This window comes from Hylobates moloch, unplaced genomic scaffold (genome assembly GCF_009828535.3).
Source record: "Hylobates moloch isolate HMO894 unplaced genomic scaffold, HMol_V3 SCAFFOLD_1, whole genome shotgun sequence".
Classification (NCBI taxonomy): domain Eukaryota; kingdom Metazoa; phylum Chordata; class Mammalia; order Primates; family Hylobatidae; genus Hylobates; species Hylobates moloch.
In genome coordinates, this window is record NW_026652276.1 from 10,217,053 (window position 1) to 10,226,517 (window position 9,465).

General features: G+C 48.3%; 1 long non-coding RNA gene across 2 annotated transcripts in view; it reads left to right on the plus strand.

Moving 5' to 3' along the window:
• Positions 1-8,499: 8,499 nt before the first annotated feature.
• The window catches only part of LOC131384574 (uncharacterized), a 21,265-nt gene continuing 20,299 nt past the window's right edge, over positions 8,500-9,465 (plus strand). Inside the window, exons 1-2 of one of the 2 annotated variants that reach the window (XR_009215567.1) lie at positions 8,500-8,788; positions 9,234-9,339. This is a non-coding gene — a long non-coding RNA (uncharacterized LOC131384574). Of the gene's footprint in view, positions 8,789-9,007; positions 9,340-9,465 lie in introns of those variants that run through there. The other variant, XR_009215561.1, reaches the window with a different exon arrangement.

The following is a 9,465-nucleotide window of genomic DNA, read 5'->3' on the forward strand; positions in this document are numbered from 1 at the left end:
ACATCCTCACTCACAGTGCCTCCAGGTGCTCTCCCATTTCAGAAAGTGTGAGCTCTTGACCGCTACTGCCTCTATCCTGCTCTCTGCTCCTATGACACATTTATTCTTTTATTTTTGTTTGAGATGGGGTCTTGCTTGCTCACCCAGACAGGAGTGCAGTGGCACAAACAAGACTCACTGCAGCAGTCAACCTGCTGGCCTCCAGCAATCCTCCCACCTCAGCCTCTCAAGTAGGACCACAGGTACATATCACCATGCCTGGCTAATTGCTTTTTCTTGTGTTGTAGAGACACCATCTCGCCATGTTGCCCAGGCTGGTTTGAAACTCCTGGGCTCAAGCAATCCGCCCACCTTTGGCCTCTTAAAGTACTGGGATTACAGGCGGGAGCCACTGCATCTGGCCATATTTATTCTTTAACCTCATCTAGACTTCCAGGTTCTAGACTGCTTTCTCCCAATCCATCAGCCTGCTCTGAGCTTCACTTCTTTTCTGATCCCACCATCAGTTAATCTACCCTACTCTGCCAGTGTTCCTGAGGGTGAGTACACTGGAATAATTCTTCCCTTCTCAGAAAAAGGCTTAATTTCCTTGAAAATTGAAAGTCCAAGATTAGTCTCATCAACAAACACAGCTGCATATGCCTACCCTTCCGTTAGGCATCTACTCAGCAAAGGTAAAGTGTGTAGCACTGAACATCTGTTCTCTTCATTACCAGCTGGCATTTCCAGATCATTCCTGGCATCTGGGAGCCTATCTCATTTTTGTATGCTTCTCCAAGTCTCCCCCTTTCCCTATTCTTGTCTTCTAACGGATCCATCAGGTTCTTGTTCCAAATTTCCTTGTAGCGTGCTCACTTCAGCAGCACATATACCAAATTTCCTTGTAGAGAGGAGTTGCCTTGTGGAGGAGAGGGGGCACAGCCTAGCATTTGAACTCCTTTCTTATTGGGGGGAATCTCTCACTGTGTGACTCAATGGGAGTCTAAGCCCAGTCTCCCAGTTACAGGGGTGAAAGAGTTCTGGACACTCTCCACTGCTGACATCTATTGGTACATGATGGACCAAGCCAGCTGGGTGACCCAACATGGGACCTGTATCTGGAGCAAGTGACACTAAGACGCACAACAACAGGGGCAGGCGTGTCCAGGGGCAGCAGCACTGACAGCAGTATCCTGCCCAGTCTGTCTTGGGTTCTGCCCTTTTTCTCAGCCAGGTTTTCCTGCCTTCCTGTTGATATTTGAGCTACTGAGAGCATTTCAATAAATTCTTTTTCTGCTGAAGTTGGCTGGAGTCATTTGCAACCAAGAACCTCAACTGATCTATCCACTGGCTTGAAGGTTGCACGTTCTGTTTGTTCTACTAGCAGTTACCGTTACAGTTTCTAAGATTAGCAAATATTGTTGATTTCTTTTAAACTGCAAACTACAGTCTGTAATATTCCGTAATTATTCTAATCCCCCTCCTCCTCCTGGCAGGAAAAATGAGGACAGATTTCAGAATTTGATCCTAGAAACATACGTACACTATTTTATTTCATTTTATCTTATCTTATTTAATAGAGACAGGGTCTCACTATGTTGCCCAGGCTGGTCTTGAATTCCTGGGCTCAAATGATCCTCCTGCCTTGGCCTCCCAAAGTGCTGGGATTACAGGCAAGAGCCATTGCGCCTGGCTCATACTTACATTTTTCTAACAGTCTTAACCTCTTCAGCACAAGAAAAGAACCCCAGTGTGCTTCTACTAACACACTGAGAGTTAGTAGAGTGGATTGTGGAGGTGGTGAGCAAGGACTCTCTGGTTGGGCTGCCCAGCTGTGACTCCTGGTTCTGCTGCTAATTATCCTCACATGTCAGAATGACCTAAGGCCAAAGTCAGACTGGACTGAGAGGTACTGACATTTCTAAAGAAAGAATGTACAATCTGCCTGCACACAAATGAGACTCAGAAGCAAACACTGACAGTCTGCAACATCGTTCCAAATGGTGTCCAGGTTTCTAAATCTACAAGGTGTAGTCTGAGGATGGTGGTAACTCTCTAAAGTAAATGTTCTTTCTGTGGCCCCTTCAAGGCAATACTCCAACCTAACATTCACGTTTCTGCACAAGGCAGGGCAGGAACACGGGACCGGGCAGGATCAAAGTCCTGATGCATAGGTGTGGGACAGTGGGGACTCAGGGAAGGTGGAACTTGGGTGAGTAAGTGTGCCCTGGTCAATAAGAGGAGGCCATGGGCTGGAATTAGACTGGAGAGCCTGGAAGCTGCAGCCACATCCTATGGAACATCCGCAAGAGTTTCTGGAATCTTTTAATCTAATATTCAAGCCCCTTCTTCAGCTCTAAGCAACATAGGCATCATTCATCCAACATTTATTGAGCACCAACCACGTGCCAGGCACTCCTCAAAGGCTGAGGTGGGGTGAAGGAGAGGGCAGATAAACATACTGGCATATAAGTGCTTTGACAGCTGGAACTCAGGCATCCAAGAGAGGCAACTGCCCCAGCCGAGGGAAGGCTTCCAGGAGGAGGTGATGCGCCCAAGGGTCATAAAGTCCTGGGGAGAAGGGTCTGACTGGCCCCTGAGCTTTGGCCAGAGAAGCAGTTCCACCAAAACTGAATCTGGGGAGGAGGTGGAGAGCCTAAGGGAATGAGGGATGTCAGGAGGCAGAATGAACACTGGACAAGCGCACAAAAAGCAAAGCAACTGAGGTCCACTATCATCACTGCTGGCGTGTGGACTTCCCTGGCTACTCTTCCTGGAACTTGGACTTGGAACCTTCCCTCCAGTCTTTTTCCCTGTTCGTCTCACCTCCTTTAGATGTGTTCAGGCAGGATTTCTTTTATTTGCATTTTAGGAAATTTGAAAAAAGTACAAAAAACCACCAAAAAAAAATTACTTGCATTCCCAACACCCAAATTAACTGCTGTTAACATTCTGGCAATTTGATTCCATCATTTTCCTGCATATTACCCCCCTTCAATTTAATGAGTAGGCTGGGCGCGGTGGCTCACGCCTATAATCCCAGCACTTTAGGAGGCTGAGGCAGGCGGATCGCTTGAGGTCAGGAGTTCAAGACCAGCATGGCCAACATGGCAAAACCCTGTCTCTACTAAAAATACAAAAATTAGCTGGGCGTGGTGGCACGTGCCTGTAATCCCAACTACTCAGGAGGCTGAGACAGGAGAATCACTTGAACTGAGGAGGCAGAGGTTGCAGTAAGCTGAGATCGTGCCACTGCACTCCAGCCTGGGTAACAGAGCAAGATTCCGTCCCCCCCAAAAAAAAAAAAAAAAAAGTTAATGAGTAACAGATTATCCCCAATCATTTGCTTTGTAAAACAACACTGCTGGCCAGGCACAGTGGCTCATGCCTGTAATCCCAGCACTTTGGGAGGCCAAGGCAGGCAGATCATCTGAGGTCAGGAGTTCAAGACCAGCCTGGCCAACATGGTGAAACCCCATCTCTACTAAAAATACAAAAAGTTAGCTGGGTGTGGTGGCAGATGCCTGTAATCCCAGCTACTCGGGAGGCTGAAGCAGGAGAATCGCTTGAACCTGGGAGGCGGAGGTTGCAGTGGGCCGAGATTGTGCCATTGCACTCCAGCCTGGGCAACAAGAGGGAAACTCTGTCTCAAAAAACCAAAAAACAAAAAAAAACAAAAACAAAAACAAACATTGCCTAAAACCATCTAGTGGAAGGTTGATGGTTATCCTAGATGGATCAAGCTGGCAACACTCAAATTGTCTGATCAATTTTAACACCACTGAATGTGGAACAACCAGATCTGAAGTGGTTAAGTGCCCCCTAGAGGGACATTACAGAAGTACACAGCACCAAAAAGAATTCTTGCAAAACAGCTGAACCGGAATCTAACCAAGCCTCTGGTTTACAAAAACACTGATGAAGGAATATGGTAAAGAACCACAAGATTGTCAACCAAGTCCAGATTAGAGACAATTCTATAGGACAACTGACAGTTTCTCCAACAAATAAAAGGCATTTTTAAAGGGGAGCTTCTCTATTACAGATTTTTAAAAGATTTAATGGCCAGGCGTGGTGGCTCATGCCTTTAATCCCAGCACTTTGGGAGGCTAAGGTGGGAGCATCACTTGGGCCCAGGAGTTCGAGACCAGCCTGGGTAACGAAGGCAATCTCTTCTCTACAAAAAATGTAAAATAAAGAAAATTAGCCTGGTATGGTGGTGCCCCAGCTACTTGGGAGGCTGAGGTGGGAGGACTGCTTGAGTCCAGGAGGTCGAAGTGAGCCAAGATTTAGCCACTGCACAGCCTGGTGACAGAGGGAGACTCCATCTCAAAATTTTTTTTAAAAAAAGAGACATATCAACTAAATGTAATGTGTAGATATTTTAAAATCCTAATTCAAAACAAACCAACAATTAAAAGACACTTTTTATTTTTGTTTTTTAGAGACAGGGTCTCACTTCGTCACTTAGGTTGGAGCACAGTGGTGGGATCACTGTAGCCTCAAACTCCTGGTGGTCTCAAGTGATCCTCCTGTCTCAGCCTCCTGTGTAGCTGGGACTACTGACACACTCAGCTAATGTTTTGTTTTTTTTTTTTTTTGGTAGAAATGAGATCTCGCTGTGTTGCCCAGGCTGTTCTCAAACTCTGGTTTCAGGCAGGAGGATCGCTTGACCCCAGGAGTTCAAGACTAGGCTGGGCAACATGGCAAAAGTCCATCTCTACAGAAACAACAACAACACCCCCCCCCCAAAAAAAAAAAACCCCAAAATTAACCAGTGCATGCCTGTGGTCCCAGCTACTCAGGAGGCTGAGGTGGGAGGATTGCTTGAGCCTGGGAGGTCAAGGCTGCAGTGAGGCATGATGGCACCACTGCACTCCAGCCTGGGTGAGAGCAAGATCTTGTCTCAAACAACAACAACAAAAAAACCCCCAAAGTTTGCAATAAAGATTCACGTATATGTCTCTTCAGCAGTCTGAATGCTCTCTAGGTTAGATACATGCAAGTGGATTTGCTAAAGGAAGGAATGAGTATTTTTACCTTTACTAAAACTGCCAAATTTCTCTCCAAGTGTTTGTAACAATTTGCCCTTTCACCAGTTTCTCCACAATCCCCAAACACTCGTAATTTCTGTCACTCTGCCAGATATAGTATCTTATTACGTTGCATTTCCCTAATGGTTGTATTGTTGATCATGTCTTCATATCTTTGCCACTGAAATATCTCCTGAAAATGCCTGCCTGCCTGCCCGCCCGCCTTTTCTTTTCTTTCTTCTTCCCTCTGTTACCCAGGCTGCAGTACAGTCGGCTCGCTACAGACTCCCTGCCTCCAGCTCCCGTGATTTTCCTGCCTCGGCCTGCGAACTCCCTGGGATTGCGGACGCGCGCCACCACCCCTGCCTGGTTTTTGTCCTTTGGCTGGAGGCGCTGTTTCGCCATGTTGGCCAGGCTGGTCTCCAGCTCCTGACCTCAAGTGGTCTGCCCGCCTCGGCCTCCCGAGGTGCTGGGACTGCAGACGGAGTCTCGCTCACTCGGTGCTCGGTGTTGCCCGGGATGGAGTGCGGTGGCGTGGTCTTGGCTCGCTGCAGCCTCCGCCTCCTAGCCACCTGCCTTGGCCTCCCAGGGTGCTGGGATTGCAGCCTCTGCCCGGCCGCCACCCCGTCTGGGAGGTGGGGAGTGTCTCTGCCTGGCCGCCCCGTCTGGGAGGTGAGGAGCGCCTCTGCCCACCCCGTCTGGGAAGTGAGGAGCGCCTCTGTCCGGCTGCCCCATCTGGGATGTGAGGAGCGCCTTTGCCCAGCCGCCCATCTTCTGGGAAGAACTGAGGAGCGCCTCTGCCCGGCCGCCCCGTCTGGGAAGAAGTGAAGAGCATCTCTGCCTGGCCACCCCGTCTGGGAAGCGAGGAGCGCCTCTGCCCGGCTGCCCCGTCTGGGATGTGAGGAGCGCCTCTGCCCGGCCGCCCCGTCTGGGAAGTGAGGAAGGCCTCTGCCCCGCCGCCCTGTCTGGGAGGTGTGGAGTGCCTCCTGCCCCGCCGCCCTGTCTGGGAGGTGTGGAGTGCCTCTGCCCAGCCGCCACCCCGTCTAGGAAGTGAGGAGCGTCTCTGCCCGGCTGTCCCGTCTGGGAAGTGAGGAGCGTCTCTGCCTGGCCGCCCATCATCTGGGATGTGAGGAGCGCCTCTGCCCGGCCGCCCCGTCTGGGAAGTGAGGAGCGCCTCTGCCCGGCCGCCATGTCTGGGATGTGGGGAGCGCGTCTGCCCGGCCGCCCCGTCTGGGAGGTCTACCACGGAGGCCAGACGCAATGTGGGGGCTGGATGTGGTGGCTCAGGCCTGTAGTCCCAGCACTCTGGGAGGCTGAAGCAGGTTGATCACTTGAGGCTAGGAGTTCGAGACCAGCCTGGCCAACGTGGCGAAACATATGAAAAATACAACAGACAAACCAACCAACCAACCCCGCAACAACAAAACAGGTCTACCCTGGAGTCAATAAATAAAAAAGAAACTAATATTGCTAAAAAAATTAATATTAATAAAAAATTATATTAATAAAAAATTATATTAATAAAAAAGAAACTAATATTGCTAAAAAAAGAAAATGCCTTTTTATATCCTTCAGCAATTTTTTCTTGATTTGTATTTCATTCATATTACAATATTAAATGTTTTGTCTGTTACAAATATTTCTAATTTGTTCCTTATGTTTTAAATTGGTTTATAGAAACTCCTGCATCCAGAAGTTGTAAATTGTAATGTGGTCAAATCTGTCATCATTTCGTTGGTAGGGGAGAAAACCCATCTTAAGGGTTATGGCTGACACCCCTATAACAAGATTAATGAGAGAAAGGCATAACAAATTTAAAGTCTTATGTGACACAGGAACCTTCAGAAACGAAGACCCCATGACCTAAAGAGAACTGTATTTTTATGCTAAGTCTGATGAAAGAAGTAGATAGTTGTGCAGAAACATGATTGGACAAAAGGGGCATCATCTAATGGTCATACATAGGGGTTGGAGGAGACTGCGGCATGGCCCGTTTGTTCAGATTCTTTCTTGCGTCTCTGCATGACACTTCTCCCCAGGTATGGAGCAAGACTCCTCTGGAATTAGGGTCTTACGACCTACTTCACATGAGGTAGGCCAGTGAATTCCTTTATGACCCTGCTTTATGGGTGAAAGGCAGGAGCAGATTACAGAGACCTTGCTTCTGTGGTTTTCTCAACTGCCAAGGTGCCATATTTTGGCACATTTATGGATTTTGCTTGTGACTTATCCTGTCCTTGTTACTGATTTTAATAATACTTCCTGGCAGGGTGTGGTGGTTCAATTTGCTAATACTTTATTTGAACCTTGCATCTGTTCTTAAATGAAATGGGCTTTTGCCTTTTCTTCAGTTGTTCTTGATCAGATATATGTAATATTTTCTTAAGATATTTGGGCTAATCTCATACAGTGAGCTAGGTAACAAGAGTTTAGTGAGGTACCAAATCTAAAACAGGTAGGCAGATTGTTTTTTCTATTCTCTTTCCCAATTTGGGTCTTCCTGAAGCTAGGATAAGGCCAGAGCTCCTTACTCAAGATCGCCCTTCCCTATCCCCCAAACACACACAATATCCCCAAAGTGTCATGTTCAAGTTCCAACGTGGGGCTAACTCCTAGGAGCTTGATCCTCCTACTGGGGCTACTGGTGTTAATGGCCATGAGGCCTTGTGAGAGCACGTTCGTGACAGTCCAACTCAAAGAAACTAGGAGAAAGTATTAAGTGATGGAGAATTAAACCTTAACTACCGAGCCTTAACTTCCTTAAATGAAAAATGAAACTTATTACCATCTAAGTCACACGTGTGTTTTGTGACGTCCATGATAAAATTTTGAAAAAGCACCCAGTACTCTGGGTGGCACAAACACACAGCGGGGCGAGGGCCCCTACAGCAGCGACAACCTTAACGGAGTGACCCTCAGCTGTCGTCTCAGTGCCTCCTTCACGGCTGGAAACGGCGAGGACGCTAACACAACCCTAACTGGCCGGGACGCAGCTTGAACGGTTTAACGGCCCCGAGCGCTGGGAACCCATCCCGGCACACGCGCCCTGACGGACTGGTCGCTTTTAACGACTGCTATTCACTTTCCGACTGCCCCTCCGCCAGAGGAGCGTCGGACCGCTTGACCGTCACCAACTCCTCGAACTCTGGGGCGCCTCGGCCTTCTCCCGCGCCAACTTGGCGCGAAGACCTGGGACACCGCGCGCACCCGGACCAGCAAACCCAAATCACTGCCTCCGGCGCTAGACCGCAGCAAAATGTCCGCTCCACGTACAGGCGCAGCACGTGCGGCCCCCTCCACCCCGGCTCAAGACTCCGCCCCCAGGCTCCCGCACTGCCCGCCCCTCCCAGGGTCGCGGCTCAGGATTGGTTCAGGGGTTGCGCGGGCTCTGATTGGGCGAGGCGGAGTCACCAGGGCGCCGTATCTTTACGTGGCCGTCTTCCCTGCGCGCCTTGGATCGGGGGTAATAGTTGAGAGGGTGTCGCCAGCGTGTCGGCGCCCGCGGTTTTCTTCGGGCTCTCCCAAGGCGTCGTACCCGCGTCCGTGACGCGCGGTGGCTTCCAGGGGCGCACGGCCTAGGCCCTTGCCGGGCTCTGGGAGGGCAGGGCCCTACACCAGCGATAGCCTTAAAGGAAAACCTGTTAGGGACAAGGGCTGCTGTGGGCAGCGAGGGTTGTAGACTCATTTGTGTTCTGAATTCTGGTGGGGGTAGTGATGGACGCTGCCCCAGTTCACAGAATTATCTGATTGGAGAAGTAAAAGTACTTGAATTGCAGGTACTGTTTTTGGCCCTTTGTCCCCTTTATTTTGGCCCAGTGGGCTTCCATTTGAGTAGTCTGTAGTGGAACTATTAAAAAAAAACAAAAAAACAGTTATTTGAAAACACTTGATGGATCAGAATGAGAGGAATAGGAAGGAATTCCTGGGAATTTGTCCTTTTTTTTTTTTTCTTAAGGAGTTTCCACTTGTCGATTGTGGCAAAAGAAGAGGTATGGGAGACCTCACCTACAACATCAAAAATCACCTTTTGTATTTGTTTTTCTGTTCGCTGGTGTGAGTAAAAGATACCAAATGAAAATTAAAAGTTAAGATGAGGCCTAACATAAGTTTATTCCAAATGCCAATTTACTGTTGGAAATACTAAGAGGCAAAACGTGCCTGGCTTGGAATGTATGATGGCCCTGTCATGTGCCTAATAATAATCTTGTCCATTTTGAGCAGGAAAAAAAATCAAGGTGAACTGAAGAAAATAAGTCTTTCCCCAAAGGAGGTAGAAGATGGGGAAGATGAGATGTCAGAAGCTAAGGACAATGGCAGTAGAGATGAGGTAATTATATGTACAGAGTTGAGCAGAGTAGCGTTTATTATTAATGTCAACAATTAAAATCCAGAGTAAAGCAGTTAAACTGCATTTTTTTTTTTTTTTTTTTTTTTTTTTTTTTTTTTTTTTTTT